Source organism: Prionailurus bengalensis, chromosome E2 (genome assembly GCF_016509475.1).
Source record: "Prionailurus bengalensis isolate Pbe53 chromosome E2, Fcat_Pben_1.1_paternal_pri, whole genome shotgun sequence".
In the NCBI taxonomy this organism is placed as follows: domain Eukaryota; kingdom Metazoa; phylum Chordata; class Mammalia; order Carnivora; family Felidae; genus Prionailurus; species Prionailurus bengalensis.
This window is the reverse complement of record NC_057352.1, coordinates 44,376,675-44,403,992: the sequence shown is the minus strand read 5'-3', so window position 1 is coordinate 44,403,992 and position 27,318 is coordinate 44,376,675. Positions and strand designations below refer to the sequence as shown.

At 40.5% G+C, this 27,318-nt stretch overlaps 1 protein-coding gene across 3 annotated transcripts in view; it reads right to left on the bottom strand.

Annotated features, from left to right (window-relative positions):
• The window catches only part of ZFP90 (ZFP90 zinc finger protein), a 38,493-nt gene that overhangs the window by 8,132 nt on the left and 3,043 nt on the right, over positions 1-27,318 (bottom strand). The window lies entirely within an intron of this gene.

Genomic DNA, 27,318 nt, shown 5'->3' with positions numbered 1-27,318 from the left:
CTTCATAGTACTCCACATGCAAGTATCATAACATATTCTTGATTACAACCAACAGCACTCCATGCTACTGTGGAGAAGATCCCGATATCCCCACCACTTACTGGGCTCTAGCCAGGCTCACCTTGCTGATTCCTGAACACATCAAGCTTGTTTCTACCCTGGGCCTTTATGCTTGTTTCTCCCTCTTCCCCTAGGATCTCCATGTGGTTGACAACTAGTTACTAGTTATTCAGTCTCATCTTGAGCACAGGCCCCCAGAAAAGCTGTCTTAGCACCCTCCAATTTATTCTCCATCACATTACCACATTAATCTCTCCCCAAGCACAGCTATCTCTCATGGCCAAATCCCTGCCACGTGAACTCAGGAACCAAACACATTCAGGTAAAAAGTACTTGTACTTCTAACAATAATCTACGATTAGCTTACTTGTTAGCTTCACTGTCTCCTCCACCATGAGCTCCACAGGAACAGGGACTTGATCTATCTTGGTTTTATACCCAACACAGAGTGGATGCTTAAAAAATGTTTGGTGAGGGGCGCCTGGGTGGCTCAGTCGGTTGGGCGTCTGACTTCGAGTCAGGTCATGATCTCACAGTTCGTGGGTTCGAGCCCCGCATCAGGCTCTGTGCTGACAGCTTGGAGCCTGGAGCATGCTTCAGATTATGTGTCTCCTTCTCTCTCTGCCCCTCCCCTGCTCATGCTCTGTCTCTCTGTCTCTCAAAAATAAATAAATGTGAAAAAAAATTTTAAAAAAAGCTTGGCGAATGAATAAATGGAACAGTCCCTGTTAGCAGACATTTGGATTATTTTCAGTATTTTGCTACTACAAACATCACTACAATAACTCCTTTGCGTAAATATAGCTAGTAAGAATTGGAATTGCTGGGTCACAGGTCTTTTCCTGCTTCTTACCCCCTCCAATCATTTCTTCCTCACTACCCCACTGAAGCTGTGCTGCCTGAGATCCCTTCAATCCGATACTCATGGACTGATTATAGTCTTGACTTACTAGGCCTTGTTAAACCATGTCACCATGCCCTACCTAAAATATTTCCTCTGGTCCTGGTTAGACTTCAAAAAAGTCTATATAGTAAAATATGGTAAAGACAATTAGTGTGAAAAGACTTTGAAAGCAGAGCTGACTACAGCAGTGAAGGAAGTTTCAGCCTTACTTTGTATCCCGCCCCCCGCTGCGCTTAGCTACAGCTGAACTGGAGTTCTTTCAATTTCCTGGAGGGTACCATTCTCTCCCCACCTTCCCACCTGTCTTTTCTTTGCTAATTCTGTTTCATATTTCAGGTGCTGGCTAAAAGATCTTCAGTGAAGTCTTCTGATCCCCTACTGGAGGGCCAATCCTCTTATTATGTGCTTTAAGCATTTTGTATATCCATAATTATTCAAATAAACCTAATAATCCATTTAATACTAGTTTTCCTAGTTAGATCATGAGCATTATGAGGGCAGAGACTCTTTTTTTTTTCCTTTAACTTGAAAACACCAGTGTCCAGCAAGTGCCCGATTCATACTAAACTCTGGTTTCCTGACAGAGATTTGAACTTTACAGAAGACAGGAGTGGCCCCTTTTACTGAGTGAGGAACATGACCACATCCACACATACCACTCACTCATCTGTATCGTATTCTGGCTCAACACTGCAGCTGGGTCCCCGAGGGAACAAGGAAGTGCTGGAACACGAAACTTTTCTGACTGAGATCAGGGATCTGAATGGGCCAGGTAAGATGATACTCAATATTTACTAGGCACCTGGCTTTACCAGATGCACTATGGCAGGAAAAAAAAAAATGCAAATGAAAAACACTGCAGTCCTTGAATACATTCCAGTGTATTTTAAAATGTGCTATTTATTAGAGCACAATATGAGATGATACATAGTGAGGTACCACAGGCATTCAGAGCACGAAAAACTGGGAAAGGGAGAGAAGCTTCAAGGCAGGCAATGTACTGAACTTGAATAGGCAGAAGTACCATTTGGACACGTGAAGGAAGTGGGAATCCAATCCAGGGATTACCAAGCTTGAAAGGGGAGGCTGGCCTTGAGATGGGCATGGGGAGCAAGGAAAAAGGGGTTGGATCAAGGCAAGGCAACCTAATTACAAGTTAGGTTGTGAGAAGTAACACCTTCTCCCCACTGCCTACTCTGTCCTGTAAACATACAGCCTGCTCTAGTTAGTAACAGGTGGTTATCGGCCAACCTGGACTCCTTTGCTCAACTGGCCCCCCTTATTTATTTACAGTTACTTACTTAATTAATTAAAGTAATCTCTACACCCAGTATAGGGCTCAAACTCATGACCCTGAGATCAAGAGTCACATGCTCCTTCTGACTGAGCCAGCCAGGAGCCCCCAGGTCCCTCCCTTCCCCTTCCCCTTCCCCTCTTTTCCTTTTCTTCTTTCTTTTCCCTCTTTCTTTCTTTTATTTTAAAAAATAAATTTTTTTTTAACATTTATTCATTTTTGAGAGAGAGACAGAGTGTGAGCAGGGGAGAGGCAGAGAGACACAGAATATGAAGTAGGCTCCAGGCTCTGAGCTGTCAGCACAGAACCTGATGCAGGGCTCGAACTCACAAACAGTGAGATCATGACCTGAGCCAAAGTCACACACTCAACTGACTGAGCCACCCAGGCACCCCATTCCTTCTTTCTTTCTTAAAGTTTATTTATTTTGAGAGAGAGAGAGAGAGAGAGAGAGAGAGCGCAACGCCTTTTTAAAATTAAAGAATTTAAAAATTAACAAAGTTATCATGAAGTATCAAGTATTTCGTCTTCCTCATGTTGACATAAAAGGTCCAAAGAACTAGAAACAGCATATACTAACTTGAGAAGACTCAATTGCCTGGGTCTGTAAAAAGTGGCACATTAATAACGTATAATATCCCTTGGGTAAATCACAGACCTCCTGCTCCAATCTTCTTATCTATAACATGGGCTCCCTGAACTAAAGATACAGGAGTTTTAAGAGGAGAAGGGTGAAAGGTCACTTCCAGCTGTACAGGACAACACTTGCAAATACAGAGAGCCCTCCAACTCTAACATGTGCCAACTCTGGAGGAGAAATCTGCTCAAATTCTAACTCAGGAAACTTTGTAACTTAGAAACTTTGCAAAGCTGAAAACCAGAGAACAGCAGCTAGTAAGTAAAAACAATCAAATTTATAAAAACAACTCCCTCTGCGACCAAAGTTAATTTGGAACACATTACATCTGCTAAGACATAGTGCAAGGTTTTCACTCAAGTACTCAGTGCTCTCTGATATCAGGCTATAATAGTTTGGTAAACTGGGTTAACAGCGTATCTAACAATTGAGCCTGGAGAGAAGAAACTATTCACTGTTAGCCTTTACACACACAGATGCCCTACTTAGGCTAAGGGCATCATCATCTATTGCATCCTAACTGAAAACCCGGACCTCATCCTTGACTTTTCATTTTTCCTTTACGCCCTGGAATCCTCAAGAGCCTCAAAAACATCTATCTATAGTCCCTCCCCTTCACTTATCAAATCCTGCTCAAATCCTCCCCTGCCAATGATGCCATTAAGCCAGGAAGTAACTTTCTAGATCTATGCTGTCTAATATGGTAGCCACCGGAAACATGCACACTACTGACACTTGTAATGTGGCAAATCCAAATTGGGATATGTGGCAAGTGTAAAATACACATTGAATTTCAAAGACTTAGCACCAAAATAAAGAAATAAATAAAATGCCTCATTAATAATTTTAAAATATTGATTCATATAGAAATATTTCAGTTATATTGGGTTAAATAGTATGTGTTACTAAAATTAATTTCACCTATTTCTTTCTACCTTGTGACTACTAGAAAGTTTTAAATTAAATATGTAGTTTGTATTTCTTTTGGACAGTGCTGTTCTAGACTGTCCTAGCTCTCCACCTCAGCCACTCTCCAATTGAATCACCTTTCTCTCTTGGGGGGAGACGGTGGAATATGAGGATTTTAGGCTTGCCTCGTCCTGTGGATATACGTAGATAACATCCACATCTGTGTAAGTAATCCACAAAACGACCTAGAGACTGGCAGAATAGACTCTCCACAGCGAAATGTAGAAAAGAGTAGGAAGGGCAAAGACTGGTGAAGGGCCAAATTGATCTGTGGGACAGTATACAGGAGGGAGTGACAATGTGGGCATGGAGAGGACAGATGCAGACCTCCACCTGAGTTAGCCCAGGCACACAGGACTGCCACTGGGAAGATGAGTCCCTATAACATTTGGCTTTGAAAGCCAGAAGAGCCTAACTTTGAGAGTTGCTACAATAAGTGGGGGCTTAGCACATAGAACTAAATATCAGTGGGTTCGGCTCTGGAAGAGCCAGACACGGTGACAGGAAACTGAGTGCCTGCCCTAAAAAGAGCACAACAAACAGCCCCACTGAGATAAACCATAGAAGCAGCAGTTTGGAAAACACCTGGGGTATAGGGACAGGAGATTTATTCACTAATCTCAGGGCATGTGCTGGAGGAGCAGGGATCTTTGGGAGATTTCTCCAAGAACAAAAGAGCTGGAGGGCACCACTTCCCTCTCCCACTCCCCAGCCTGGATTCGCCCAAAGCAGTGCCACAAGCCTGGCAACGTGCAAACAGCCCCAACAGGGGCCAGCACCACTCCAAAGTTACTCATACCCCAGAGAAAGGGGAAAATAACCACACCCACCAGTCCCAACTGTGGCCCCAGCAGTGGGCTGGGGGCTGACAATGGGTCTGACTGTAGGCCCCGCCCATCAACAAAAGCTTCTCAGGGAACACCACCACAACACCAGGAAAGCACCCTGCAATTCCGTGCTACCACTACCAACGCTCTGGCAAATGCTTGGCATGACTCAACTCAAGCTCAAGGCAGCCCCAGACCGGCCTGCTAACAACAGAGCGACTAAACTCTTCCCACAACAGGCAAAGAAAGTCCAGACAACTGGACTGAAGGTTAAACATGGCTTAGCCACAACAATGGGGCACACAAACACACACAGGAGACACCCTTCAAGTGCCAGGTTCTGATGAACAAGGGATAGTGCACTGCAGGGCACTAAAGAAACTCTTCTTCATAAGGCCACTACTTTCAAGAGTAGAAGACAGGGGCACCTGGGTGGCTCAGTCAGTTAAGTGTCCAACTTTGGTTCCGGTCATGATCTCACAGTTCTTGAATTTGAGCCCCACGTCGGACTCTGTGCTGACAGCTCAGAGCTTGGAGCCTGCTTCAGATTCTGTCTCCCCTCTCTCTGCCCCTCCCCCACTTGCACTAGTTCTCTCTCTGTCACACAAAAATAAATATTTTAAAAAATTAAAAAGATAAAAATAGAAAATAGAGTAGAAGACATAGCTGACTTTCCTAACACTGAAACAGTCACAGAGAATTAGACAAAATGAGGAGACAGAGAAATGTGTTCCAGATGAAAGAACAAGACAAAATCACAGCAAGAGACCTGAATGAAATGGAGATAAGGAATATGCCTGATACATAATTTAAAGTAATGGTCATAAAGATACTCACTGGACTCAAGAAAACAGTGGAGAACTTCAATGAGACCCTTAACAAAGAGAAACCATAAAAAAGAACCAAGCAGAGATGATGAACTCAAATAACAGAAATTAAAAATACACTAGATAGAATAAAGAACAGAATAGTGAAAGCGGAAGAATGGATCAGCAACCTGGAGGACAGAGTAATGAAAAGCAATCAAGCTGAAAAGGAAGAGAGAAAAAAAAAAAAGATAAATGAAAACAGACTTAGGGAACTCAGCAACACCATCAACCAAAATAACATTCACATTACAGAGATCCCAGAAGAAGAAGGGAGAGAAAAAGGAGCAGAAATTTTTTTTGAAGAAAGAACAACCAAAAACTTCCCAAATATTTCCCAAATCTGAGGAAGGAAACAGAAATCCAGATCCAGGAGGCACACAGAGTCCCCCAAAAAATCAACCCAAAGAGGTCCACAAAAAGACACATAGTAATTAAAATGGCAGGGGTGCCTGGGTGGCTCAGTTAAGTGTCTGACTCTTGATTTTAGCTCAGGTCATGATCTTAGGGTTTGTGAGTTTGAGCCCAGTGTCAGGCTCTGCACTACTGTGCAGAGTCCACTTGGGATTCTTTCTCTCCTTCTCCCCTGCTTTTGTATGCACACTGCTCTCTCTCTCAAAATAAATAAATAAACTTTTATTTATTTAAACAAACAAACAAACAAAGTAAAATGGGAAAAAGTAGTAATGAGGAGAGAATTTTAAAAGCAGCACAAGAAAAGATAACAGTTACATACAAGAGAAACCCCATAAGGCTATCAGCTGATTTTTCAGCAGAACCTTTCCAAGCCAGAAGGGACTGGCATGATATATTCAAAGAGCTAAAAGAAAAAAATCTGCAGCCAAGAAAACTCTATCCAGCAAGGCTATCATTCAGAATAGAAGGAGAGGTAAAGGGTTTTCCAGAGAAACAAAAGTTAAAAGAATTCATGACCACTAAACCAGCCCTACAAGAAATGTTAAAGGGGACTCTTTGAGTGGAAAGGAAGGACCATAAGTCGGAGTAAAGAAAAGTAGAAAGCCCCAAAGCAGTAAATATCAGTATATGTCTAAAATGAGTCAAGGGAGGGATACCTGGGTGGCTCAGTTGGTTAAGTGTCCAACTTTGGCTCAGGTCATGATCTCATGGTTCATGGGTTCGAGCCCTGTGTCCGGCTCTGCGCTGACAAACTCAGAGCCTCAGAGCCTCAGATTCTGTGTCTCCCTCTCTCTCTGCCCCTCCCCCACCTTGTGCGTTCACTCTCTTTCTCTTTCAAAAATAAATAAACTTCAAAAAAATGAGTCAAGAGAGTCACAAAATAAAAGGATGTAAAGTATGTCACCATATGCCTAAAGTGTTGGGGGCAGAGGAGTAAAGAATGGGTTCAAACTTTGGTGACTACTAATATGGACTGCTACATGCCTAAGATTTTATATACAAACCTAATAGTAACTACAAATCAAAAACCAGTAACAGATATGCAGAAAATAAAGAGAAAGGAATCCACGTATGTCACTAAAGAAAGCCAGCAAACTCAGAGAAGAGAACAAGGGAAGAAAGGAACAGAGAACTACAAAAACAACCATAAAACAAGGAACGAAATGCAATACATACCTATTGATAATTACTTTGAATGTAAATGGACTAAATGATCCAATCAAAAGATATAGGGTAACACAATAGATAAAAAGCAAGGCCCATCTATATGCTGCCTACAAGAGACTCATTTCAGACCTAAAGACATGCAGATTGAAAGTGAAGGGATGGGAAAGCATCTATCATGCCAAAAGAAGTGAAAAGAAAGCTAAGGTAGCAATACTTATATTGGACAAAATAGACTCTAAAACAAAGACTACGACAAGAAACAAAGAAGGACACTATAGGGGCGCCTGGATGGCTCAGTCAGTTAGTTGAGCGTCCGACTTCAGCTCAGGTCACGATCTCACAGTCCATGGGTTTGAGCCCCAAGTCAGGCTCCGTGCTGACAGCTCAGAGCCTGGAGCCTGCTTCAGATTCTGTGTCTCCCTCTCTCTCTGCCTGTCCCCTGCTCATTCTCTGTCTCTGTCTGTCTCAAAAATAAATAAAAACATTAAAAAAAAAAAAAGGACACTATATAATCATAAAGGAGACAATCCAACAAGATATAACAATTATAAATATTTATGCACCCAACATGAAAGCACCCAAATACATAAAGCAGCTTGAAAAAACATAAAGGAAATAATCAAGAGTAATACAATAATAGTAGGGGACTTTAACACTCCCCTTACATCAATGGATAGATCATCAAAACAGAAAATCAACAAGGCAATAGTGGCTTTGAATGACACATTGGACCAGATGGATATAACAGATATATTCAGAACATTCCATCCTGAAAGAGCAGAATACATATTCTTCTCAAGTATATGTGGAACATTCTCCAGAATAGATCGTATGTTAGGCCACAAAACAAGTCTGAACAAATTCAAAAAGAATGAAGGCATACCATGCATCGTTTTCAACCACAATGCTATGAAACTAGAAATCAACCACAAGAAAAAATCTGGAAGAAACACAAACATATGGAGGTTAAATAACACGCTGCTAAACAATCCAATGAAACCAAGAAATCAAAGAGGAAATAAAGAAATGCATGGAGGCAAATGAAAATGAAAACACAATGGTCCAAAATCTTTGGGATGCAGCAGAAATGGTTCTAAGAGGGAAGTTAGAGGGATACAGGCCTGTATCTTTCTCTCAAATTTTGCCTCCTGCCATACACCCCATGCTCCTACTACACGGACTCTTTGCGCTTATAATATCATTCTCTTTGGAGTCTCCTTGTCTTTGCACATCTTATTCTGACCACCATGTACTTTCTTCCCTCGGCTCTATAGGAAAAATTCCTACTCACCTTTCTAGAACCAGTTCAATGATGCCTTCCCTCATGAAGCTTTTCTGGAAAAGCTCCCTGCCTCCCCCTTCAGCATTTGATCCACATCTCCATTTTAGAACTGTAGTTGTGTTGATGCTTTTTTAAGTAAATATGCTTTTCTTTTTTTTATTTTTTATTAAGTAATCTCTATCCCCAAAATAGGGCTTGGACTCATGACCCCAAGATCAAGATCTGTATGCTCTACTGACTGAACCAGCCAGATGCCCCTAGTACTGTAGTTGTTTATTCACATGTTCTCCCTCAACATTTTCTCAAACTCCTTTTCATTTCTGTATCTCTAAAACCAAGCACGTTGGAATCGTCCAGAATCATGGGGGCAAGTGATAAAACCTGCCCATGCATGCATGGAGACCTCTGCTAAAAAATTTTTAAAAACTCCTCAGGTGATTCATTATCAAAGAACAATAGCTAACAATCAGTTAACATTCACCACAGGCTAGGCACTGAACTTGGGTCATTTACATGCACCCTCTCACTAAATCTCCTCATTGAAGCCCTACTGCTGCCCCAAAGGAATCAGGTACCTTCTGCTGACAAGTTATGAAGTGTGGGCGTAGTCAAGAACCACTGCCAGGCACAGAGTAGGTATTCCACTGCTGAGTGAACAAATACAGAGTCTGGGTCATTCTTTTTTTTTTTTTTTTTTTTAAACAGTAATTTTTTTTTTTTAATTTTTTTTTTCAACGTTTATTTTTTGGGGGACACAGAGAGACAGAGCATGAACAGGGGAGGGGCAGAGAGAGAGGGAGACACAGAATCAGAAACAGGCTCCAGGCTCTGAGCCATCAGCCCAGAGCCCCGCGCGGGGCTCGAACTCACGGACCGCGAGATCGTGACCTGGCTGAAGTCGGACGCTTAACCGACTGTGCCACCCAGGCGCCCCCAGAGTCTGGGTCATTCTTAAGGAAAATGAGGAGATTTTGAGGCTCCCAAAAAAATCAGGTGAATTAAATTCTTGGAAAACAAAAAGCAGCATTAAGAGCCAAATTCAAAAGCTGGTTCCTCTTAAATACCAGCCAAACAGAAGAGTTTTGAGAAATCTAGTATATCAAAGAAACAACTGGGGCACCTGGCCAGCTCCATCAGTGGAATGTGTGACTCTTGATCTCAGGGTTGTGAGTTCTAGCCCCACATTGGATGTAGAGATTACTTAAAAATAAAATCTTAAAACAAAAAGAAACAATAACAAAATAAATGACTTAAAAAAAATTTTTTTTCAACGTTTATTTATTTTTGGGACAGCGAGAGACAGAGCATGAATGGGGGAGGGGCAGAGAGAGAGGGAGACACAGAATCGGAAACAGGCTCCAGGCTCTGAGCCATCAGCCCAGAGCCTGACGTGGGGCTCGAACTCACGGACCGTGAGATCGTGACCTGGCTGAAGTCGGACGCTTAACCGACTGCGCCACCCAGGCGCCCCTAAAATAAATGACTTTAAAGGGAATAAACAAACCCATAAAATATATAGCACGTATTAAGAAATGTGAAAAATCTTAATGAAGTGGGTAATTTTTAAATTTTAAATCACCAGTGTTGACAGAAAAAAACCTTAATAATTGAGGAAGAAACAGAGCAAACTGTTCCCAATTATCCTTTCCATTAAAAATCCTAGATCTAAATGTTTTACAGTGTAAATTCTTTCAAAAGGCAGAAAAAGATAATAAGCAATCTGAATGCTTCTGTAAGTTCAGGATAAACATATCACCAAAACCTGTAGTAGATCTTTCTCACTCTAAGGGCTATTTCACTTAAGAATACAGATGCAGGGGTGCCTGGGTGGCTCCGTTGATTAAACATCTGACTTCAGGTCAGGTCATGATCTCACAGTTTGTGGGTTTGAGCCCCACGTTGGGCTCTCCGCTTTTCAAGTGGAACCCATTATAGATCCTGTTTCCCTCTTCACTGCCCCTCCCCTGTTTGTGCTCTGTCAAAAATAAACAATAAAAAAAAAAGTGTTTTTTTTTTTAAGATTTCCTTTAAAAAATACAAATGCAAATACTTTTTTAAAAAATTTTATTTACTTAGGGACAATATGCACAAAGGGGAGGGACAGAGGGAGAGGGGGAGAGGGGGAGAGGGAGAGGGGGAGAGGGAGAGGGATAGAAGGAGAGAGGGAGAGAGGGAGAGAGAGAGAAAGAGAGAATCCCGAGCAGACTCTGCACTGACAACATGGAGCCTGACTCCAGGCTCAAACTCACGAATTGGGAGATCATGACCTGAGATGAAATCTAGAGTCTAGAAAGTAAGCCATTCAGGCACCCTGCAAATAATTTTTTTAATTGTATTTTCAAAAAAAACAAAAACAAAAAACTATCCACCGTAACCAATTTTATCCCAGTATTATTTGTAATTGTAAAAATTTTAGAAAACAACCTAATGCTGAGAAAATGGTTAAAAAATTTTAGTATGCTCATGGAAATCAATATAAAACAGGGGCACCTGGGTGATTGTATGGAATCACCATACATCGCAATTGAAAGTGATTTTTAGGGTCACCTGAGTGGCTCAGTCACTTGAATATCTGACTCTTGACTTTGGCTCAGGTCATGATCCCAGGGTCACAGGATCAAGCCCAGAGTCAGGCTCCACACTGGAGCTCGCTTAAGATTCTTTCTCTCTTTCTGCTCCTTTACCCTGCTCTCTCTCTCATTCTCCCTCTCTTTCATGTTAAAAAAAAAAAAAATGATTTTTAAAAAAACATAAAGGGGTCACCTGCGTGGCTCAGTTGGTCTGACTCTTGATTTCAGCTTTGGTCATGATCTCAGGGTCGTGCAGGGTATGGAGCCTGCTTAAGATTGTCTCCCTCTCCTTTTCCCACCACTTGTGCACTCGCACTCTATCTAAAAAAAACTAAATAAGTAAATAAAACAAAATAAAACTCTTCATAAAAATTATATGAAATTTAGGGGTGCCCGGGTGGCCCAGTCGGTTGAGCATCTGACTCTCGACTTTGGCTCAGGTTATGATCCCAGGGTCATGGGATTGAGCCCTGCGTCAGGCTCCAGGCTGAGCATGGAGCCTGCTTAAGATTCTCTCTCTTTCCCTCTGCCACTCTCCACCACCCCCGGGGAAAAAAACTTACAATAAAACCTTGGATTGCAAGTAACTTGTGCAAGTGTTCCACAAGATGAGCAAACATTTCTAATAAATTTTAACTTGATAAACGAGTGATGTCTTGCAATACAAGTAGTACGTGATCACATGATCACAAGTGAGCCAATGGTTCTTCTCTTTCTCTCTGTGGGATTGTGGGTGATAGTCAATGCAATGTCACATTTCCATGAAATCCTCAAAAGGAAGCAAAAGCAAGTGTCACTGGATAAGTTCCTTGTTAAAGTTGCACAAACTTTCTTGCTTCCCTCACACCAGCCACAAAGGTTTTCAAAGATAAGTGCAGGTTAATTTACTTTTTTTATATTTTGTATTTTATTATTCTGTGTTATATAACAGTATTGTAATCATTTTTCTATGAAAATATTTCAGTTGTGGAACGAATCATCTGAGTTTCCATTATTTCTTACATTTCCTTGTAAGCATGTTTCTGGAACGAATTATGCTCACAAACCAAGGTTTTACTGTAGATGAAATTTAAAATGTTTTCATTGAAAATGTTTAAGGGAAAAACATGCATTAAGGAGAAAAGAAGGAAATTTATTACAACAAATACAGAGGTGCTAAAGAAGGATGACAAATGACCCTTTTCTGTTAAAAAGTCTATGTTAGGGAGGAGTCGAGGAGTCAGGCAGAGGAGTACGGAGACCCTAGGCTTGCCTCATCCCCACAGCTAGATAAATATCAAATCATTTTGGGGGTATCTGGGTGGCTCTGTCAGTTAAGTGTCCAACCCCGGATTTTGGTTCATGTCATGATCTCAGTTTGTGAGACTGAGCCCCGCATCAGGATCTGCACTGACAGCATGGAGCCTGCTTGGGATTCTCTCTTTCTCTCTGCCCCTCCCCCACTCCCTCAAAATAAATAAATAAACTTTAAAAAGATATATCAAATCATTTTGAACGTCCAAGAAATTGATCTGAGGATTCAGAGAGTAAAAATGCACAACTAGAGCTGAAAAAAACCTACCACATTGTGGAAAGTAGTAACTGCAAAGAGTTGATTTGGGGAGGAAAAGAGCTCTAGGTGCTGCAATGGGGAAGGAACCCTGATCGCAGAGAGAGGAGCACGAGAGACAGAAAGAGACAGAAGAAAGAGTGAAAGTGCACGTGGGGAACTGCATAAGAAAAACTCTTTCCCCAAAACCACTGCCTTGGGAAAGGAGAGGGGCTCAATACCACAAGTTTGAGTGCAGAGTCTAAAGTTTCAGAGGTTTGCACCATCACCAGAATCTCACTTGGCAGGCTGAATTGTGGTTTGGTGGGGAAGGAGAGCAGAGACACAGAGCAAGAACCATAGTCTGAAGATCCCCTGGATCACATGGGGAGAAGCAGTTATGCTGCTTCAAGTGCATTTGGGAGAGGTGGCACAGTCTCTCTGGGGGCAAAAGATCTGGCAGGTGCCACTGAGCTGCTCCATTTGCTAACATAGCATAGGACGCTAGCTGAGGGCAGCAAGCCTTGGTGCCAGCTTTCTGCTGTGCTTTACATTTTTTTTAAGTTTATTTATTTATTTTGAGAGAGACAGTTTGTGTGCAGGAAGGGTAGAAAGAGAGGAGAGATAATCCCAACCAGGCTCCACACTGTCAGTGCAAGGAGCCCAATACAGGTCTTGAACTCACAAACTAGGAGATCATGACCTAAGCTGAAATCAAGAGTCATGCTCAAACAACTGAGCCACCCAGGTGCCCCTCTGCTGTGCTTTACTATAAATAATGAACTGCTGCACGTTTGTATAACCCATTTCTGCAACAAGCTGGCACCGGCCAGTCTTGCAGAGCAAGATCCTCCTCTAGAGGATCAGCATGGGTACTCCCTGCGCAATCTCTAAAATGTGGAGCTTTGAAACTCAACCAATGCACCTGAGATAAAACACAGATGTGCTGTGGCCTGTCAGGTGGACAGCTCAGATACAGGCAGGATGAAGTTGGGGATCTGGCAGAAGCCAGCCACACAAGAAAGGTGATTGTTTGCTCTCCTGTGAGGGCTTCCTGAAGAGTGGTGGGTATGAGCTCCTCGCTGGGGGAAAAGGGAGCCAGGTGACACAATTTTCACCCCACCCATCAGCAATGATCAACTTCAGTGAGCAAAACAGCACCACCAAGGGAGGCTAGAGTCATTTACACCAACCCCTGCCCCCTGTGCCCTGCAGGTGCATCTCCACTAGGGCAAGTCAGCCTGAATCAGTGCAGCAGCCTGCACCTCCAGAAGATAAGCATAAACCCTCAAATGCACAAGTTTACTGATCATAGAATGTTACAAAGCTTCAGCTCTAGGGGAAATATTTCCCACTCTTCTTGGGATACAGAAAAAGCAATTTTTAATATTTAAAAAAATGTTTTAAATTTAATGTTTTATATGTTACTTATTTATTATTATTTTTTTTGATCTAGCTCCTTTTAACAAGGAGACCAAAACACACCTAGGATCTAGCTTCCTTTTTTGTTTTGCTTTGTTTTTTGACCTGGACAATATGAGAAGACACGAATTCACCCAAAAGAAAAAACAGGAAGAAGTGAAGGCATGGGATTTAATAAATACAGATGTAAGTAAGATGTCTGAACTAGAATTTAAAACAACAATTATAAGGATACTAGCTGGGCATGAACAAAGAAGACACTAGAGAATCCCCAACTGCAGAGATAAAGGAACTAAAAACTAGTCAGGATGAAATTAAAACTGCGATAATGGAGATGCAAGCTCAAATGAATGCTGTGATAATGAGGATGGATGAAGCAGAGGAATGAATCAGTGATAACAGAAGATAAAATTATGGAAAATAATGAAGCTGAAAAGAAGAGGGAAAGAAAGGTATTGGGTCAAAATGCAGACTTAGGGAACTCAGCAACTCTTTAAAGCGTAATAACATTTGTATTATAGGAGCCCCGGGATGAAGAGAGAGAAAAAGGGGTAGAAGGTTTATTTAAGCACATTATAGTTGAAAACTTTCCTAAACTGGGGAAGAAAACAGACATCAAAATCGAAGAAGCACAGAGAACTCTCATTAAATTCAACAAAAGCAGCCATCACAGGGGCGCCTGGGTGGCTCAGTCGGTTGGGTGTCCGACTTCAGCTCAGGTCATGATCTCACCGTCCATGGGTTCGAGCCCTGCATTGGGCTCTGTGCTGACAGCTTAGAGCCTGGAGACTGCTTCAGATTCTGTGTCTTGCTCCCTCTCTCTGCCTCTCCCCTGCTCAAGCTCTGTCTCTGTCTCTCTCAAAAATAAATAAATATTAAAAAAAAATTTTTTTAAAGCAGCCATCACCAAGACATATCATAGTCAAATTCATAAAATACACAGTTAAGGAAAGACTCCTGAAAGCAGCAAGGGAGAAAAAGTACTTAACATACGAGGGAAAACAGATCAGGTTTGCAGAAGATATGTCCATAGAAACATGCCAGATCAAAACGGAGTGGCAGGATATATTCAATGTGCTGAATGAGGGTAATATGCAGCCATGACTGCTTTATCCAGCAAGAATGTCATTCAGAATAGAAGAAGAGAGGGGCACCTGGGTGGCTCAGGCAGTTAAGTGTCCAGCTCTTTGTTTCAGCCCAGGTCATGATCTCATGGTTTTGTGAGTTCAAGTCCTGTGTTGGGCTCTGCTCTGGCAGCATGGAGCCTGCTTGGAATTCTCTGTCTCCCTCTCTCTTTGCTCCTCTCCGACTCACACAGTCTTTCTCTCTCAAAATAAATAAACTTAAAAAAAAAAAAAAGAGAGAGGAAGAGATACAGAGTTTCCCAAACAAAAACTAAAGGAGTTCATGACTACTAAACCAGCCCTACAAGAAATATTAAAGGGGACCCTATGAGTGGGGGGAAGAAAAGGACCAAAAGTAACAAAGACTAGAAAGAAACAGAGAAAATCACCAGAAAGGCTATTTTTATAGGTAATACACAGGCACTAAATTCATATCTACCAATAATCCCTCTGAATGTAAATGGACTAAATGCTCCAATCAAAAGACAAAGGGCATCAAAATGGACTAAAAAACAAGACCCATCTATATGGTGCCTATATGAGATTCATTTCAGACCTAAAGACACCTGCAGATTGAAAGTAAAGGATGATGTAAAGGATGGAGAACCATCTATCATTCTAATGGAAGTCAAAAGAAAGCCATACTTTCATCAGACAAAATTGACCTTAAACAAAGACTGTAATAAGAGATGAAGAAGGGCATTACACCCTAATTAAGAAGATCTAACAATTATAAATATTTATTTCCCCAACTTGGGAGAACCCAAATATATAAATCAATTAACAAACATAAAGAAATTTATTGATAATAATACAATAATAGTAGGGAGCTTTAACACCCCACTTAAAGTAATGGACAGGGCATCCAAACAGAAAATCATCAAGGAAACAATGGCTTTGAATGACACACTGAACCGGATGGAACTTAATAGGTATATTCATAACATTTCTTCCTAAAGCAGAACACACATTCTTTTCAAGTACACACAGAACATTCTCCAAATAGACCACATACTGGGTCACAAAACAGCCCTCAACAAATATAAAAAGATTGAGATCATACCATGCATATTTTCAGACCACAATGCTATGAAACTTGAAGTCAACACAAGAAAAAATTTGGAAAGACTACAAATATATGGAGGTTAAAAAACATCCTGCTAAAGAATGAGTGGGTTAACCAGGAAATTAAAGAAGTAAAAAAGTACATGGAAGCAAATGAAAATGAAACCACAACAGTCCAAAACCACTGGGATGCAGGAAAGGCAGTCCTAAGAGAGAAGTAAGTGGCAACAATACAGGCCTACATAAGAACCAAGAAAAATATCAAATACTCAAGTTAACTTAACACTTAAGGAGGTAGGAAAGGAATAGCAAATAAAGCCTAAAGCCAGAAGAAGGGAAATAATAAATATTAGAGCAGAAATAAACGATATAGAAACAAACAAATGAACAAACAGAACATATCAATGAGACTAAGAGCTAGTACCTTGAAAGAATAAAATTGATAAACTTCGGGCACCTGGGTGGTTGAGTCAGTTAAACATCTAACTCTTGATTTCAGTTCAGGTTATGATTTCATGGTTGTAAGATTGAGCCCCATGTAGGGCTCCATGCTGGGTGTGGAGCCTGCTTAAGATTCTCTCTCCCTTCTCCCTCTGCCCCTCCCCCACTCGTGTGAACACTCCCCACTCTCTCTCAAAAATAAATAAATAAATAAATAAATAAATAAATAAATAAATAACCCCCTAGCCAGACTTTTCAAAAAGAGAAAGGAGTCAAATAAATAAAATCACAAATGAGAGAGAAGATCATAACCAATACCACAGAAAAACAATTACAAAAGAATGTTATGAAAAATTATACACCAACAAACTGGGCATCTGGAAGAAATGGACAAATTCCTAGAAACATACAAACTACCAGAACTGAAATAGGAAGAAATACATAATTTGAACAGACCCATAACCAGCAAAGAAATGGAATCATTAATCAAAAATCTCCCAACAAACAATAGTACAGAGCCAGGTGGCTTCCCAGGGAAATTCTATAAGGCATTAAAAGAAGAGTTAACACCTATTCCTCCTAAACTGTTCCAAAAAATAGAAATGGAAAATTCCAAACTCATTTTACAATGCCAGTATTACCTTGATTCCAAAACCAGACATAGACTCCACTAGAAAGGAGAATTACAGGCCAATATCCTTGATGAACATGGATGCAAAAATTCTCAACAAGATACCAGGAAATCAAATCCAACAGTACATTAAAAAAATTATTCACCATGATCAAGTGGGATTTATTCCTGGGCTTCAAGGGTGGTTTAATATTCACAAATCAATGCGATATATTACATTAATAAAAGAAAGAATAAGAACCATACAATCCTCTCAATAGATGCAGAAAAAGCATTTGACAAAATCCTGCAACCATTTTTTTTTTTTTTTTTAGTTTATTTATTTCTTTGGGTGGGGGGAGGGGCAGAGAGAGACAGAATCCTAAGCAAGCTCTGCACTGTCAGCATGGAGCCTGATATGGAGCTCGAACACACAAACCCTAAGATCATGACCTGAGCCGAAACCAAGAGTTGGACGCTTAGCCGACTAATCCACCCAGGTGCCCCTACAGCATCCATTTTTTATAAAAACCCTCAACAAAGTAGGGATAGACAGAACATACCTCAAATCATAAAGACCATATATGAAAGATCCACAGCTAATATCATCTTCAATGGGGAAAAAAATGAAAGCTTTTTTCTTTAATCAGGAACAAGACAGCGATGTCCACTGTCACCATTACTATTTAACATAGTACTGGAAGTCTTAGTCTCAGCAATCAGACAACAAAAAGAAATAAAAGGCATCCAAATTGGCAAGGAAGAAGTCAAACTCTCACTATTTGCAGATGGCACAATACTCTATATGTAGAAAACCTGAAAGACTCCACCAAAAAACTGCTCGAACTAATACATGAATTCAGCAAAGTCGCATTTCTATACACCAATAATGAAGCAGAAAAAAAAAAAATCAAGGAATCAATCCCATTTATAATTGCACCAAAAACAATAAGATACCTAGGAATTAACCTAAAGAAGTAAAACTATAGAACACTTATGAAAGAAACTGAAGAGGACACAAAGAAATGGGAAAACATTCCATGTTCATGGAATGGAAGAACAAACACCATCAAAATGTCTATACTACCAAAGCAATCTACACATTTAACGCAATCCCTATCAAAATACCACCAGCATCTTTCACAGAGCTAGAGCAAACAATCCTAAAATTTGTATGGAACCACAAAAGAACCCGAATAGCCAAAGCAATCCTGAAAAAGAAAAGCAAAGCTGGAGGCATCATGATTCCAGACTTCAACCTATATTACAAAGCTGTAGTCATCAAGACAGTATGGTACTGGCACAAAAACAGACACATAGATCAATGGAACAAAACAGAAAACCCAGAAATGGACCCACAACTATATGGTCAACTCATCTTCAACAAAGCAGAAAAGAGTATCCAATGGAAAAAAAGATAGTCTCTTCAATAAATGGTGTTGGGAAGCTGGACAGCAATGTGCAGAAGAATGAAACAGGACCACTTTCTTACACCATACACAAAAATAAATTCAAAATGGATAAAAGACCTAAATGTGAGAGAGGAAACCATCAAAATCCTATAGGAGAACACAAGCAGCAACCTCTTTGACCTCAGTCACAGCAACTTCTTACTAGACACCTTGCTGGAAGCAAAAAAAATGAACTATTGGGACTTCATCAAGATAAAAAGCTTCTGCATAGTGAAGGAAACAATCAACAAAACTAAAAGGCAGCCTATGGAATGGGACAAGACATCTGCAAATGATATATATATCTGACAAAGGGTTAATATCCAAAATCTATAAAGAACTTACCAAACCCAACACCCAAAAAACCAAATAATCAAGTTAAGAAAATGGGCAGAAGACATGAATAGACATTTTTCTAAAGAAGACATCCAGAAGGCCAGACACATGAAACGATGCTCAACTCAACATCAATCATCACCAAGGAAATACAAATCAAAACCACAATGAGATACCACTTAACACCTGTGAGAATGCTTTAAAATACTTGTGAGAATGCATTAAAATTAACAACCCAAGAAACAACAAGTGTTGGTCAGGATGCAGAGAAAGGGAAACCCTCTTACACTGCTGGTGGGAATGCAAACTGGTGCAGCCACCATAGAAAACAATATGGAGGTTCTTCAAAAAGTTAAAAATAGAACTACCCTACAAACCAGCAATTGCACTACTAGGTATTTACCCAAAGGATACAAAATTACAGATTCAAAGGGGTACATGTACCCTGCTGTTTAGAGCAGCATTATCAACAATAGCCAAACTATGGGAGTTAAGATGGCAGAGAAGTAGGGGGACCAGGATTTCCCTCTTCCCTCAAACACAGCTATATTGAGGTCAGAGCACTTGGAACACCCAGGAATCAATCCTGTGTCGCATCTTGTGTTGTTAATTTTATGCATTCTGACAGGTATGAAGTGGTATCTCATTGTGGTTTTGATTTGTATTTCCCTGATAATGATGCAAAACAAACTAGATATAGTGACCAAAGGAGAGAACAGAAGAAGTGAAGAGGAGAGAATAGAGAATAGTGAAATAGAAGATAAAATTATGGAAAATGATGAAGCTGAAAAAAAGAAGAAAAAGAAATTCCTAGACCATAAAGGGAGAATTAGAGAGTTAAGTGATTCCATGAAACGAAATAATATCCATATCATAGGAGTTCCAGAAGAAGAGCGAGAGAAAGGGGAAGAAAGTTTATTTGAACAAATTATAGCTGAGAACTTCCCTAATCTGGGGAAGGAAGCAGGCATCCAAGTCCAAAAGGCACAGAGAACTCCCTTCAAAATCAACAAAAACGGGTCAACACAACATATCATAGTGAAACTGGCAAAATACAAAGATAAAGAAAGAATTCTGAAAGCAGCTAGGGACAAAAGGGGCTTAACCTACAAGGGTAGACAGAAGAAGGGTGGTAGTAGATCTGTCCACTGAAACTTGGCAGATCAGAAGGGAGTAGCAGGAAATATTCAATGTGCTGAAAAGGAAAAATATGCAGCCAAGAATCCTTTATCCAGCAAGGCTGTCATTCAGAGTAGAAGGAGAGATAAAGGCTTTCCCAGACAAACAAAAACTAAAGGAGTTCAAAACCACTAAACCAGCCCTGCAGGAGATCCTAAGGGGGACTCTGTGAGTGGAAAGCAGCAAAGACTACAAAGGACCAGAGACATCATGACAAACATGAAACCTACAGATAACACAATGACACTAAATCCATATCTTTCATAATCACTCTGAATGTAAATGGACTAAATGCCCCAATCAAAAGACACAGGGTATCAGAATGGCTAGAAAAACAAGATCCATCTATATGTTGCCTACAAGAGACTCATTTTAGACCTGAGAACACCTGTAGATTGAAAGTGAGGGGATGGAGAACCATCTACCATGCTATGGGGCATCAAAAGAAAGCCAGAGTAGCCATACTTATATCAGATAAGCTAGATTTTTTATATTTTTTTAATGTTTACTTATTTTTGAGAAAGAGAGAAAGTGAGAGAGATAGTGTGGGAGGGGCAGAGAGAGAGAGGGAGACACAGAATCCAAGGCACGCTCCAGGCTCTGAGCTGTCAGCACAGAGCCCAACGTGGGGTTCAAACTCACAAACTGAGAGATCATGACCTGAGCCAAATTCAGACGCCTAACTGAGCCACCCAGGAGGCCGCAGACAAGCTAGACTTTAAAATAAAGACCGTAATAAGAGATGAAGAAGGGCATTATAGCTTAACTAAGGGGTCTATCCATCAAGAAGAGCTAACAATTATAAATGTTTATGCCCCCAACGTGAGACACCCAAATATATAAATCAATTAATCAAATGTATAGATAATAATACCATGATTGTAAGGGACTTTAATACTCCACTTACAACAATGGACAGATCATCTAGGCAGGAAATCAATAGGGAAACAATGGCTCTGAATGACACATTGGACCAGATGAACTTAACAGATATATTCAGAATTTTTCATCTATAAGCAGCAGAATACACATTCTTCTCGAGTACACATGAAACATTCTCCAAAACAGACCACATACTGGGTCACAAACAACCCTCAACAAGTATAAAAAGATTGAGATCATACCATGCATATTTTCAGATAACAACGCTAAGAAACTTGAAATCAACCACAAGAAAAAATTTGGAAAGCCCCCAAATACATGGAGGTTAAAGAACATCTACTACTAAAGAATAAGTGGGTCAACAAGGAAACTAAAGAAGAAATTTAAAAATATATGGAAGCCAATGAAAATGAAAGCATGACAGCCCAAACCCTTTTGGATGCAACAAAGGCAGTCTTAAGAGGAAAATATACTGCAATTCAGGCCTGTCTCAAGAAGCAAGAAAGGTCCAAATACACAACCTAACCTTATACCTAAAGGAGCTAGAAAGGCAGCAGCAAAGAAAGCGCAAAGCCAGCAGAAGAGAAATAATAAAAATAAAAGCAAAAGTAAACACTACAGAATACCAAAAAGCCAGAATAGATCAATGAATCTAAGAGCTGGTTTTTTTTTTTTTGAAAGAATAAACAAATTGATAAAGCACTAGCCAGACTTCTCAAATAGAAGAGAGGACCGAAATAGATAAAATCATGAATGAAAGAGGAGTGATCATAACCAACACCATAGAAATACAAACAATTACTAGAGAATACTATGAAAAATTATATGCCAACAAACTGGACAATCTGGAAGAAATGGACAAATTCCTAGACACTCACACACTACCAAAACTCAAATGGGGGAAGAAATAGGAAATTTGAAGAGATCCATAACCAGCAAATTGAATCAGTTATCAAAAATCCCCCCACAATAAGACTCCTGAGCCAGATGGCTTCCCAGGGGAATTCTACCTGACATTTAAAACAGAGTTAATACCTATTCTTCTCAAACTGTTCCAAAAAATGGAAACAGAAGGAAAGCTTCCAGACTCATTCTATGAAGCCAGCATTACTTTGATTCCAAACCACTAAAAAGGAAAATTACAGGCCAATATCCTTGATGAACATGATGCAAAAATTCTCAACAAGATACTAGCAAACTGAATTCAACAGTATATTAAAAGAATTATTCACCATGATCAAGTGGGATTCATTCCTGGGCTGCAGGGCTGGTTCAATATTCATAAATCAATCACTGTGATATTAATAAAAGAAAGAGTAAGAACCATATGATCCTCTCAATAGATGCAGAAAAAGCACTTGACAAATTACAGCATCCTTTCTTAATAAAAACTCTCAACAAAGTCAGGATAGAAGGAACATATCTTAACATCATAAAAACCATATATGAAAGGCCCACTGCTAATACCATCTTCAATGGGGAAAAACTGAGAGGTTTCCCCCTGAGATCAGGAACACGACAGGGATGTCCACTACTCACCACTGTTTAACATAGTGCTGGAAGTCCTTTCTTCAGCAGTCAGACAACAAAATGAAATTAAAAAGTATCCAAATTGGCAAAAAAGAAGTCAAGCTTTCACTCTCACAAATGACATGATACTCTCCGTGGAAAACCTGAAAAGACTCCACCAAAAAACTGCCAGAGCTGATACAGGAATTCAGCAAAATCTCAGGATATAAAATCAATGAACAGAAATCAATCACATTTCTATACGCCAATAATGAAGCAATAGAAAGAGGTATCAGAGAATCAATCCCATTTACAATTGCACCAAAAACCATAAAATACCTACAAATAAACCTAACCAAAGAGGTAAAAAAAAAAAAAAAAATCCGTAAGCTGAAAACTATAAAAAGCTTATGAAAGAAACTGAAGACGACACAAAAAAATGGAAAAACATTCCATGCTCATGGATCAGAAGAGCAAATATTGTTAAAATGTTGGTAATAGCCAAATCAATCTACACATTCAAAGCAATCCTAATCAAAATAGTACCAGCATTCTTCACTGAGCTAGAACAATCCTAAAACTTGTATGGAACCACAAAAGAACCCAAATAGCCAAAGTAATGTTGAAAAAGAAAACCAAAGCTGGAGGCATCACAATCCCAGACTTTAGCCTGTATTACAAAGCTGTAATCATCAAGACAGTATAGTACAGGCACAAAACCAGACACACAGACCAATGGAACAGAATAGAGAACCCAGAAATGGACCCACAAATATATGGCCAACTCATCTTCGACAAAGGAGAAAAGAGTATCCAATGGAAAAAGACAGTCTCTTTAGCAAATGGTGCTGGGAGAACTGGACAGCAACTTGCAAAAGAGTGAAACAGGACCACTTTCTTACACCATACACAAAAATAAACTCAAAATGGGTCAAAGACCTAAATGTGAAGCAGAAAACCATCAAAACTCTACAGGAGAAAACAAACAGCAACCTCTTTGACCTCAGCCGCAGCAACTTCTTAATTGACATGTCTCTGAAGGCAAGGGAAATAAAAGCAAAGATGAACTATTGGGACCTCATCAAAATAAAAAGCTTCTGCACAGCAAAGGAAACCAATCAACAAAACTAAAAGGCAACCAACAGAATGGGAGAAGATATTTGCAAATGACATATTGGATAAAGGGTTAGTATCCAAAATCTATAAAGAACTTACCAAACTCAACACCCCCCAAAAAAATAATCCAGTGAAGAAATGGGCAGAAGACATGAATAGACACTTTTCCAAAGAAGACATCCAGATGGCTGACAGACACATGAAAAGATGCTCAACATTGCTCATCATCAGGAAAATACAAATCAAAACCACACTGAGATACCACCTCACACCAGTCAGAGTGGCTAAAATGAACAACTCAGGAAACAACAGATGTTGGCGAGGATGTGGAGAAAGGAGAGCCCTCTGTTGGTGGGAATGCAAATTGATGCAGCCACTCTGGGAAACGGTGTGGAGGTTCCTCAAAAAATTAAAAATAGAATTACCCTACAACCCAGCAATTGCACTACTAGGAATTTATCCAAAGGATACAGGAGTGCTGATTTTAAGGGGCACATGCACCCCAATGTTTACAGCAGCACTATCAACAATAGCCAAATTATGGAAAGAGCCCAAATGTCCATCAACTAATAAATGGATTAAGAAGATGTACACACACAGGAATACTACTTGGTAATGAAAAAGAATGAAATCTTGCCATTTGCAACATCATGGATGGAAATGATGGAGCATGGAGGGTATCATGCTAAGTGAAATGAGAAAGACAGATATATAATTTCACTCATATGTGGAATTTGAGAAACTTTACAAATGATCATAGGGGAAGGGAAGGTGATAGGCATTGATGAGGGCACCTGTTAGGATGAGCACTGGGTGTTACGTGTAAGTGATGAATCACTGGAATCTACTCCTGAAGCCAAGACTACACTGTATGTTAGCTAACTTGAGAATAAATTAAAGAAAAAAAAAAAAAGCCAAACTATGGAAAGAGTGCAAATATCCATCAACTGATGAATGGATAAAGATGTGGGGAACACACACACACACACACACACACACACACACACACACACACAGAGGAATATTACTCAGCCATCAAAAAGAATGAAATTTTGCCATTTGCAATGACGTGGATGGAGCTACAGAGTATTATTCTACGTGAAATGTCAGGTAGAGAAAAACAAATATCGTTAAGATTTCACTGATCATGTGGAATTTAAGAAACAAAACAGATGCATCTAACATATGAAAAGGGAAAGAAAAAAAGGAGAGGGAAACAAAACATAAGAGACTCTTTATGACAGAGGCACCTGGGTGGCTCGGTTGGTGGAGCATCTGGCTCTTGATTTCAGCTCAGGTCATGATCTTGTGGTTTCTGGGTTCGAGCCCTGCCTGGGGCTCCAAGGTGATAGCACAGAGACTGCTTGGGATTCTCTCTCTGACTCTCTGCCCCTCCCCTGCTCATGTGCACGTGCGCTCGCGCTCTCTCTCTCACTCTCTCTCTCTCTCCAAGTAAACAAAAAAAAAAGAGAGATTCTTACGATAGAGAACTGAGGGTTTGGGTTAAATGGGTGATGGTCTTAAGGAAGGCACTTGTGTTGAGCACTGGGTATTATTTGTAAGTGATGAATCACTAAATTTTACTCCTGAAAACAGTATTATACTGTATGTTAACTAACTAGAATTTAAACAAAAATTAAAAAAAAAAAGGGGGGGAGTCTATATGTATGCTCACATGCTTTGATTAAGATATATTTTTAAAAAATTTTTTAGTGTTTAATATTTAAGTGACAGAGAAACAGAGAGAGCACAAGCAAGGGAAGGGCAGAGAGAAAGGGAGACACAGAATCCGAAGCAGGCTCCAGGCTCTGGGCTGTCAGCACAGAGCCTGATGTGGGGCTTGAACTCGCAGACCCATGAGATCACGACCTGAACCGAAGTCAGATGCTTAACCAAGTGAGCCACCCAGGTGCCCCAAGATATGTTTTAAGAAAAGTAGTACAAGACATAGAAAACTCAGGAAAATAATCATATTTTTGAAATAGGTCTTAGAAGAGGTTTTGACATCCTAACATTGTCTTAAAGACAAAATTTCTTTTTTTTTTTTAATTTTTTTTTCAACGTTTTTTTATTTATTTTTGGGACAGAGAGAGACAGAGCATGAACGGGGGAGGGGCAGAGAGAGAGAGGGAGACACAGAATCGTAAACAGGCTCCAGGCTCCGAGCCATCAGCCCAGAGCCTGACGCGGGGCTCGAACTCACGGACAGCGAGATCGTGACCTGGCTGAAGTCGGACGCTTAACCGACTGCGCCACCCAGGCGCCCCAAAGACAAAATTTCTTAAAACCGTTTAGTGAGAAAAAAAAAAAACTGTTTAGTGAAACTTAAACTGTTTCATGCAATTATTTTACCAGAAAATTGGGGTCACTGGAAAAATATAGTTTTTCTATGTTAGGAGCAGAAAATGCAGAAAGCACAAAATTACTGCTTGGCATTAAGTGGTTATGAGTGTTTGCTGTGACACCCACTTACAGAGTATGTACTTTGGAGAAAGGGATGAAACCAGTCAAATGGCCCTGTCCTAAAGGAGCTGAAAGCCTAGTACAGAGATGGATGGATAAACACATACCTCCATATGACATAAAAACAGTACTATGACAGCTGTATACATGTGCTGTCAGAATGCACAAGAGGGGCACCTGACCTTACCCAGGGGCAAGAGTGTCTCGGCTGAGCTTAAAGCCCAGCTCCAGTGAGCTCAGGAGAAGGCTGAGAAAGAGGACCTCTGGACAGAGGCAGCCTGAACATCCCTGGCTGCAAACATTCTGAGCTGGTTCAACAAGTGGCCTGGCTGCTCCTGGGGGTCCAGGAGCATCTCGTCTGAGTTTGGATGACCTGGGCCAGCTTTGGCTGAGCCTGTTCATCCTGATGATATAACCACAGAGCTCTTGGGATCTGGATTCAATGGAGACCAGGTCCTGGTCCCTATTTCCTCCCCTTCAAGGTAAATCTGGTCTTCATTTGCAGCTTTTTCTTCTAAAACTTTCCCCATTTCTTACTCTCCTGGCGGTTTCACCGTTTTTTTAATTCCTCCTGAAAATGGAGTGCACATATAATGAAGAAAAAGATACATAACGTCTATACAGATATAGCTACTAATGATCCCACAGATCCTAAGGATTTTCAGGGTATCCCTCCTTTTGCTCCCATTCCCCTCCACTTTGGAGCCACTTCAGGTATTAGCAGAGCACAGGGGGGGAAGGGCCCATCTACCAAACACCTCTCCACAGGAGCTCCAAGTTTCAAACTCTTGTTCCTACACTTCATCATTCACAGAAATCTTTAAGAAGAAATCGTCCTAGTTTCCTGCTCAAGAACAGTGACTCAAGCTCTATTAACCATTAACCATTTCCAACATTCTGAACACACCAGACACACCCATCCTGCTGCTCATCCACCCACAGCACTCTCCTCCAGACCTGTGCATCGCCTCCTTCTGTACAGATGTCACCATCTCAGTAAGGATAAGGCTTACCCTGACCACCTTATTTAAGCTGTACCCTTACCATAAGCCACCCTCTCCCGCACTCAATCCCCCTTACTTTTCTCTACCTTTTTCCCCCCAGGTACTGTCACCTTCTAGAATATTATAAAAGTTACCTACTGAATCTTCCTTTCTCCTCCTTCTAGGGTGTAAGCCCCGCGAAAGCAGAGATCATTA